Source organism: Acanthochromis polyacanthus, chromosome 14 (genome assembly GCF_021347895.1).
Source record: "Acanthochromis polyacanthus isolate Apoly-LR-REF ecotype Palm Island chromosome 14, KAUST_Apoly_ChrSc, whole genome shotgun sequence".
Taxonomy (NCBI): Eukaryota; Metazoa; Chordata; class Actinopteri; family Pomacentridae; genus Acanthochromis; species Acanthochromis polyacanthus.
Genome location: NC_067126.1, coordinates 23,853,971 through 23,864,825, shown reverse-complemented (window position 1 = coordinate 23,864,825; position 10,855 = coordinate 23,853,971).

Here is a 10,855-nt window from a genome sequence, read left to right as displayed (position 1 = left end):
TGTTTTATTGCATGAATCCTCACATTCTGTTTTTGCAGCTGCAATGAATAATTTGCCTTCAAAAATAGCAACAGAATGCAGGGTATCAAAGTGGGTCAAAAACTGAAACAAAATTGTTGGCATGACCTCGAATGACCTTTTTCATCTGTACATGGCCAGGACTCAAGGTGAAGAAGAGCCAGTTAATCCAGGCTGATTCTAGTCACCTCCTGTTCAAAGAGTTCAATTTGCTTCTTTGTGGCCACAGATACAATCTGCAATCATGCAGGACAAATAGCCATAAAAACTCTTTTGTCCCTGATGCCATTTGGCATTTAAAATGACTCAGTGTGATTCTTTATATTGTATGCATTGTTTATTGCTTGGATTAATTGCTGACTGCCGCAGTTACAATGATCTACCACACAACAAAGATGTCCTTGATCCTTCTGAGATCCCAAAGTCAGTTCCATCTTTAGACAAAAAGTCAGTTACATCTTCAGACAAAAAGTCAGGTAAAGAATAATATATGTCAGCCGTTGTATTCTGATCTTCCCATTCTAGGATTAATTACAGAAAATTGGAAATTTCTTGGTTTTGGTTAGAACAAGACTATACTCATAGTTATCAAAACATCACTTACATGCAGCGTTAGCTTCTATCGCCGCACAACTATACATCCAGACATAAAGCCTGGCTGTAATGGCTACTTCCACCATTACAGCTGATAAAGAACAGATGTACACTTGTATAATCACAGAGAAGTAAGTATGTGAACAAACAAGCAATTTTGTCATTTTTCTGGTAAGGAAAAAATCCAAGTGACACTTTTACAAAGCCAGTGAGGTTTTTGCTGTTGTTGTGGTTCAGTGAAAATGTGAAATGTGTCATTACAGTTCCTGACAGTCATAAAATTAACAAGACACCAAAAATGAAAGATGGAAGAAAAAAATAAGGGATTGTTGTTACTTTGTTGTTGAAATTTGATATATGATTATCAAAGTCCTTTGAAGACACCATTAAAATACCACAAGCATGGCAGGAAAGGTAATTGCGTCATTGTAACTCTGTTTGATTCTCACCAATGCTCTCTTTTCAAGTGGCTTCCTCAGTTTAGTCATTTTAATCTCAGCTGGTTGAAACTCGCACTATGTTCCCACCTCTGTTTCCTGTCATCGTTACATACATAGCTGACATTGCTCGTGGACTCGTTTCTTCTCTCGATCCACGAATGTCTAGAGCCTATGGGAAAAGTGCGCATTGCTCCACTGTTTTGTGGTCCAGCACACATGGAGAGATGTGGCATTTCCAGCATTTTTGTGGGAGTTCTTTAGCTGAAGCGGTTCTGATTCTGAACAAACTAAAGACTTTTAGAGCATCCGTTAGGTTTTGGAAAATGTGGTACCCCTTTCCTTTTCTCCAGTCGTGGCCACATGAGCTGAATGCCAGTGTTTTCCAGGAGAGTGCACATTTGCAAGATCTGCTGGCTTCCCAAGTTTGAAGTATGTTCTAGAAAGCTACTTATAGGAGCAGGGTTGATGCATTGGGTTATATTGCGATTACTGAGGTCCTAACTTCTCTTGAGACTGCTGATTGGAGTTTTATGACTTTCCGCACACAGTGGCTTTGTCGTTTTCCATGTTGCTGCTCTGCTTTTAAAGAATCCGCCACTGTGAGGTTAAAATAAAAATTATATCTTTTTCATTTTTCCTCCTGTATGATGTTCTTCAAAGACTCACAGTTACATATACTTCTCAAATATAAACTCCAGTTACAATACAAATAGTTCAAGCAACATCAGAGAGCTGAGTGCCTAATTGAAAAAAAATCAATTAGAGGAAGTATTTTTCGCTGGGCAGCATTCCTGTAGTGTTAGAATCCAAAGCTTGGCAGGTATACCAATTGTATCTAAGAGGGGGAAGGATTCAGTTCCCAACCTCTTGCCACCATCCATCCATCCATCCATTTATCCATTCATTCATCCATCTATCCATCTAACCACTCAGTAAGGGCATCCAGTGCAGTGCAAGCCTCTAATCTGTGGGCCTGAGCAGCTGCTGCCTTGTGGCTGACAGACAGCAGGGCTCTTATTATTGTACACACATGCATGCACTCACACACATGCAGAAACACACACACATGCGTACACACATACGTCCACCAAAAGTCCTCTAATGTGGTAGGCCAGCTGCCAGTGGCGTGCCTTCCCTCCGCCAGTGTGACCCAAACAGTACTGCTGCAGCTACTGGTGCTACTGCTAGACTCAGGGGACTTTCCAGTAGAAGAGGTGAAGGAGAACGGCAGAAGGTGAGAGTTAGAGGCTGAGGAAGAAATAAACAAAAATGAAAGTTACAAGGTGAGGAACGAGAGAAGCTGAGAAACAAACATGAGATTGAACGATAAGTGCAGATGGACAAGGAGGGAGAGCAAGTTAGCTCATCCTCTTGATTTAGTTGGACAGCAGAAACAGTAGTCAAACAGAGAAAGGAGGTCATTTTAGGTAAATTTTACCTGGATGACACTTTATTCGAAAAGCATTGCCCCATTTTTCTTCCCTTTCCTTCCTCCTTCATATCAGTTCAGTGTTGCCCATATTGGCATTTCCATCTTTTGCAAAGTTCTTCACATTTAGCTAGCTGTGCTGTGTCCTGTACTTTAGCTGTCTTATGCAACCCCCATCAAGAAAGCATTCATGTTCGACCCCAGTGTTCTAGCTAGCCATCCAGTTCTGTGCATTCCTAAATAACCATTCAGTTATAAATGTAATAAGCATATAAGCAAACTCACCATGCAATAACCTAGATGGGAATATCCATGTAATTTCAACAGTCCAACTCTTCCCTGCCCAACCCTGCCAGGCCCATCCCAGTGAGCAGACTGCACATCTGCTGGTGAGGTCAGCAATCGCTTCCCATCGCGGTAACATGAGCATGATGGATGCTTTGGCCACAGAGGTTTTCTTTGTGGTTTCCTCCTCTCTAGATCTCAGATCCAGACTCACTCTGCCCACCTCTGCCCTCCTCCTCTCATCTGTCCTTCAGTTATCTTTTTGGCTGCCATCTTAAGCGCCTATGTCATTCTCAGTAAACATTTAGCTTATTAATTATTCCATCTCCTAATGGATTTATCTTTCTGCCTCTCAAATTTTAGGCCAGGTTTGGGCAGGTCTAGAAAAGTTTAGGTCTATATAAAGAAAACAGAGCAATATCCATTCCGCATTTTTTGTTCTGCATTGCCACTGGCTAGCAATACTAGCGCAATGTGTTTAATAAGTCTATAATTCTCAATATGACGTAACTGTGAGAACTGTTGAACTGCAAAAATCTAATCAGCAAATCACATACGAGAAACTTTATGCATTTAGGAATGTAGACATGGATCAAGAGTGTCTTCTGAATTTCAAACCAGGCATCAAATGAGTTGACAGTCACCACATTTCAGTCCAGTAGACAAAACACCTTTAGGATGTGATCACAAGTGTCATGCACAAATCTCCAGCTGTTGGAAGCAAGGGTTACCTAATAAAGTTATTAAATAATTCCTAGTGGCTCATATTTATTTTGTCAGTGATGCAGCTTATAGTCTGAATCCACTTATTTGTTCAAGATTTCTGTATCATTGCAAGATAGCGGCACAGCATCACTATAACAAATGAACACTACATCAGCTGCCTGCTGATGGCACACATGATTCTGATCCGCTGCACACTTATCGGGACTTATCTGTTGGAAATGATACAAAGAATTTGCAGCCTTGGCAGAGTACTGCAGTCTCTGAGCGCTTTTCTTGTTTTGTTTTGTGTTCTCAAGCAACTGAACAACCAAATAAAGTGGAGATCTTCAGGCACAAATGCTATAACCATCTCAGTTCTAAATATGGTATCCATGCATCCTTAATACATTTTAACGTTCGACCACAAGTAAATCTTTTTTTAGAGTTGTTGACAATCACTATCATTTAATTACACATAGCCTTTATCTGGACAACTATAAATAGCATCTGGAACAGTATAGCATCAATTTAAGATTAATTCATTACTGAATAACTGTTTTGTTCTGTGCATGTTCATGATAACACGATATAAAATCCAGGCTTCATAACCCTGTGTGTAGTGTCAAACTCGATAAGCTGCAATGTCTGTGTTTTGTCATGCAGTAAGTATTGAGCAATCCAGCAGCAGTATTTACAATCCTACGGAATCCTTTGTATGTAGTTTCGGGGGATTTAAGGTCCAACAATGTTCACATTTGTAGCTGGTGAATCATTGCAGTGAACTTTAAATTTTCATACAAAACTATGGCAGCACTTAGAAGCCTAATGAAACAGCTCTGGAGTTGAAAATGGAGAACAATTGCGCTTTTTTGTAACACAACATCTCCACTCCTCATTTCTTTTGCCATGACTTGCTTAAAATATTTGCCGTTTTAAATGCTGACAGGGTATCAATGCACCTTGATGTTTTGAAAAAGTCTTGTGGGATCACACACTCGTTACGTGACCTTAATCTCAACATTTCCATCATTTGAAAAAGATCGACAATGCAAAGGGTTGCTGTGAAGTGCACTCCCTTTGGTTTTTGAAGCAGACTAATTCCAAATGTCCTTGTCATGTATTAAACTTCCATTCACATTTCATTCTAACGGAGCGTGTTGGATAACACACACACACATACAGTACACACACATACACACCGTGGCCAGCTGCATCTGTTCATGGGAGGTGATGGTGAGATCAAAGCAGTCATCTTGTCATCCCACACCAGAGCTGATCTCAGGCACACACACACACACACACACACACACACACACACACACACACACACACACACACACACACACACACAGGATTCAGGATGTTGTTAATCAGTAGCAGTATGAGCTACTGGAGAGAGAAGGAAGGAGATGTAAAGAAGTAAAGGAACAATCCCCTTTTTTTCCCCACATGGCTCCTTTGAAAAAGCCCACACTTTCTACGAGAGAAGGAGTAGGAGAGTAAATAGCCAAGCATAATAATTTGAACATTTTCTACAAAGTTGTTTATTCAGTAAATCTGTTAAACTAAATTGAATGTATAGTTTTATCTGTATATAACAAACTTCAACTAAGTGCGATCCCCCGCCCCACAAGTTGGGTTAAGGTCAATTACTTGTTTAATAAGGTATGGCAACTCAATATTTCCTCTACTAAAAGGCTGAGAGGACCATACATTTACATATACCATTAATGAAACAAGATGGAGTTCATATTTAGCTACAGTTATAACCCACTTAGTTTGCTATAGCTACAACAAAGGTGCAAATACCTTTATCTAGGAAATGTGGTGCTACGAGATGTAACAATAAAAACAATATTAGTATTTTCTATGGAAATTTACCACACTTTCTCACTTGATTTCTAAGTTATTTCATTCAGAATGCTACATTTATCTAAATAACTAGGTCAAATAGATGTGCAGCATGAATGTGATGCATTCCACAAGGAAGAAAATGGTGAAAAGAAAATTCAGATGGATTTAATTGATTTATACAGATTATATTCTATTATATGATGAAAAGTAAAGATGAAGAGTAGCCTATTGGATGTTTAGCTGCTACCCAGGATCCAAAATGAGTCACAGACTTCTGTCTGGTGGGTCACCACATGTTCTGTGTGATTCAATGAGCTTGCGTCGAAGGGTGAGACTGCATTTAAAAAAAAAAAAAACCTTGTAAAAAAACAAATCTTCACTTTGCTCATCTGTGTTGTTTACAGAACTGATTGACTGACCAACCACTGCTCCTTTTTTCTCAGTAAAATCAGCTATATTTATACTGTGTCATCAGTATAAATCTTCCTGGCAGTAAAGACATCACAGATGGTCATAAACTGCTCTACATGTGGGATGTAGATTCTCCAGGAAGAACGACTGGAGAGTCATTAGATGAAGAGTTCGGTACTGGCCTGTGCTGACGGGGCAGGCTATTTGCTGTAGCTAAATAATAGGGTGAGGCCGACTCTCAGATCAGGTGAATGAGAGGTTGTCACTTTTGAGGATCAAGAGAAAATGATTTGTTAAAATGACCCACATTCATATACACACATGAATTCACAGACACACGTATGCCTGGTCCGTACACATTTATATGAAATACAGCACACAGTCATAACATGCTGTAGGAAAATTAGAGAAATGTCTATAGTTATGTCAACTGAGTCATTTTTCCTGCTGAGATTACTAGTCTGGTAAGAATAGACGACACCATCATTCTTTTCACTAAAAAGAAAATTACAGGAATTTTGTTAAAAAGAGGCTGGAGTTCTGTAAACTGTTTTCCAAAGCTACACTCTGTGAATTATGATGCTACACTGTCAACACCATCACTTAAAGCTGTGTTATACTGTTTCTGATATATAGATATTTGAAACCACACAAACCAAACCTTTTTTATTAGTCTTTCCAGAAAAACAAATAAAGCAATTCTTGTGACATCCAGCATTTGTAGCAACTATAAACAGTCTCACGCTGTCTCAATTATTTGAAAATGTTACGGGAACTAGAGCCTCAAGTTATGGTAAGTGTTTCTGTGTGTCTGCGTTGAGTCACCGGTCTTGAGCAAGTCGCAAAGTGAGGTCGAAGGTCAAATGAGGTCCCGCTTCCCTCATTGGGAGCAACCTTATTTCCTGCAGTCCCAAGCGTCTTGTGTGGCTCCTGAGATTGGACGCAGGAGAGCGAGAGGGAATAGACCAAGGGAGAGGGTTTCATTTTAAAGCCTTATCATCAGGGTCTTTAAAATCCTCTCATTCGCAGACAGCTGTAATGACACAATTGTATCCAGATGATTGTGATGGAGGGGAGGATCTCTTCAAAGTGCTCTTTTCACAGGAAATTTGTTTACTTGCTCACAGTCTCCCTCAAACGCACGCAAAGACCTGACAAATTGACATAGAGCTTCTGATTGCAATAAACATCATTATTAGTCTGTGTGTGTTCACCAACTGTTGAACAAGCAGAGAGAGTCATGCTGCTACTGTAAATCAGGGTGTCCAGCAGGATAATGACTCTCATGCACAACATTGTCCATGCGTAAACTGAACCAGTTGTTGAACTTGGTTAAATTTCTTGCAGCTCCGTGATTATATTCCCTAAAGGAAGCACATCTTGAGACAAAAATGATTTGGCAAATGTACAAAAATTAGAAGAAAATGTTTAGCAACCAAAACAAGAAACATGTGGATGCATCACCAGACACTTTAAAAAAAGTGTGAAAAGAAAATTGTAACATTCTTGGTGAATAGATGCTTACATTTGCTTTCAACTCCCACAGCTTGCATGAAGGTAAAGGGCTTATTTTCATACCTTAGTTAGCGAACTCGTAGCCTACCTGTGACCAACATCTGTCTAAGTTATCGAACCTTCTAAATCATAACCATAGTTTTATCCAAAGTTGCCAGCTGTTCTCCTAAATGAAGCCTTTATACATAACGAAAAGCTAAAAATGGCATGTGGACATATAATCCCTTTGTGAAAGGGGAACACAATTGTGACAACTTCTGTTTCTGATTTGGTGCTCACTTCACAACCTATTTTGACACAGTCAGACTGAATTTGCACCAACTTGGAGTAAAACATACCAGCCACGAGCCGGCCATTGAGTGTAATTTCCATCTTTTCTGGCTTTTTTGTGTTATTTTGAACTTTAAATCACTGCACTGGAAAGAAGAACAAAGCAGTCTGTCTGTAAAATATACAGTCGCTGGTTATCATGATGTTTTTTTGGTCTTGGATGTCTGTGAGGGTTGGTTACGGTTGAAATCAAGGCCATTCATAGCCATAGTAACCGTACAAGACAGAGACGCTGATGAAAATGTGATCACAGCCGTATGTGTATGTGTGCACACATGGTATCATGGGAAGGTTTTATCGAGCGAACTACAAGTCCAGACTGCAGGGTGAGACTTTGACAACTTGGTCAATATTTCCATTAAGTCAGCGGTTACTTCACTTCACACTGGCCTGACATTTTGCTACCATTAGTATAGTGTGGCTTTGTTCCTGGAGTATTGCCAGCTGACAGACACAGAAACCTAATTATGATTTAGGAACATATACATGTGCAGCACAAACATGCTAATCAATCAACTAATGCAAAACAATGTGCAAATTACTTCATGTATTTATCACCTCTGTTGTTGAAGAAAATGTGGAAAACTAAAGAGAATCCACTGTTCTGAAGCTGGGAAGTCTGGTTTGTATTTGCTGTATTGACAGCAAAAAATAGTTTCAAGTTTAATCATTCAACATTAAGCCAAAAACCTTTAATGCACTTTGGAGTTCCTGAATTTTAATCCAGCACGTTTTCTTTCCTTCTTTCCTAATCACGCTGGACCACACAAATAAATGGCAGTGGTGTCACAGTAACAATTACGACAATCCTTTGAGGAACACTATTGAAAATAATGATTGTGTCTTAAAATGTGTTTCATTTAGGCAAGAGACAACTAAAACTGCCCTTAAATATGTATATTAATATAACACACAAATGAAAATACATACTTCTAGAACCTCTGAGACTACTGTCAATGAAGGATCAACATCAGCCCAAAGGCAGCACCTGCATGTTATGGGCCCCATAAAGCCACCATTAACACCCCGCCACCATCAGTGGGTAATTTATTGCTTTAATTACAGACAGAAAGAATACCAGAAAGAGTTTATAACCACTCTAATAGGTATGACCCTGCAGGTCCTTGACAGGGTCAAAGAGGGTCGCCATCACTCTTCCCGAAAAGAGTTCAGATCCTGGGAATCTGAAGTGGTTTGGTTTTCAAGCTAGATGTGACTTGAAGTCCAAAGACGCCAAATGTAAGATGAAATACCTATTCTCTGCTGCATTTAAATTATTTGGTAAAGTTACTGGTACATAAGATGAAAACATCATCTTAATGTAATGTTAAACATGGTAGAAATAAAAGTTGATCCAAGGTACTATGTTTTACATAGTTTTAAAATTTAGAAAAATAATTTATTAAGGTCAGAAATTAATATAAAATATAACAGAATGAAATCGAAGCATATTTTTGGAGTGTTGTTACAGATAAATGTTGCCATGACTTGAGGATAAAATCACATATTTCTGTAATAAATGTTAATTTAAACCCTCAACTATAAAAATAATGTGCTATATTGTAGAAAGAATGTAAATACAAAAGATAAGGAAGCAATATAGATGTAAGGTTGCATTTACTTCTTGAGTTAAATGGCATAGTCTGAAGAGCTGTCTATCATAAAGCTTCTGTTACTAAATCTAAAAATACGATAGGGTCTCGCCAGAAGCTGAAGAATACACAAAACATCCATTAAACATTTTAAAAATGGTAAATAATGCTTGTCTTTGATGACAGTTAAAATTCTTGCAGCATTACTTTCCCACAGCATTTTTTTTTAGATTTCCAAAAATTTCGAAAAACCAACCGAAACCACAGTAACATCAACCAGATTCAGCCAGCAAAATTTCTTCATTGAAAAAACATTATTGGTTTGAACCCCTGCATGGTTCCATATGTCTACGGTCAGCTCCAGCATGCATCTGCTGTGTGTGTGTGTTTATGTGGTCTATTTGCATACACAGGAAACGTGTACATGAAAGCGCTGTCTGTGTGTGTTGTACTTGCATATTTGTGCTCATTTGTATTAAATTTCTGTAACAAAAGCCTCGTTGAGGCACGTGAGTGTGAGCTTTTGTTTGTGTGTGTGTGTTGATGCTGTGGGTGAGCAGGGTGGGGCGAAAGACCCTGATGTGGTCGCCTTTGCACTACTTCAACACATGGTGATGGGGGCATGAGGCTCCACGCATCACCAAGAATGTCTGGGAACCTTCTGTGTGTGTGTCTGTGTGTGTGTGTGTGTGTGTGTGTGTGTGTGTGTGTGTGTGTGTGTGTGGGTTTGCACATGTGTGTGTGTGTGTGTGTACAGTATGACTTTTAATGGGCCAATGTGGCCATACTGATCATTATGTATTTGTGTGTCATGACGATGGCCTGGGAATATTTGCTCCAGATACTAGGAACAGCTGCCCTGTTAACCCCCAATGGTACACCACTATCACTATCAATCTTCCTGGGAGTGTATTTTTCTTTTGCTGTAAGCATATGGATTTCTCCTTGTATATTCATGTGTTTTTCTGATGTTTTTCACAACCAAAATATCACTGTTGCGTTGTACTCCTTCAGTTTAAGGACATATAGCACACTTCATCTGGAGCCTGTTTGAAATCAGCACAGTGATTTCTGGTATTATTACTAATTTAATTTGAGTTTTGGCAATATTTTTAATTCAATCCATTGTTTTTGCCTTTTGTTTAGTTGTGTTACTTTTTTCCGCTTGTAGCTACGGCATGACTCAAGTGCAGCTTGTGTTCATTGCGGCAGAGGTGGGTATGACATCCTATATTATAAGCCACGGATGGGAACTTTTTGTACAAGTACATTCACAAACTACAGAAAGAAATAACAAGAAACAAATATGTGCTACATCATAACTGACCCCAGAACAGTGAGGCTGACTGATACAGAATAGTATTAGTCATCAGTCTTGCATGGGAATTAAAATAAAGTTGGAATTTAAGTGTAACTTAATAAAACAGCTGTTAGTTTTTGATCTTTTCCTGCTTACCTGTGTGTGCTAATGCATTGCAAATATCTGAGCGGTCGACTTGTACAGAGCAATTCTGTGGATGTCTGGGTATATACGTTTCTGCACCATTTGGAAAGACCTTAAGGCATGACAGTGTGACGTGCAAAAAAATAAACTGAAATTACTGCAACTGCATGTGAACGAAAACAGAGTGCTTTAACGAGAAACTCCACATTGCTGCAGCCAAACTCGTAGTTAGTAGGAC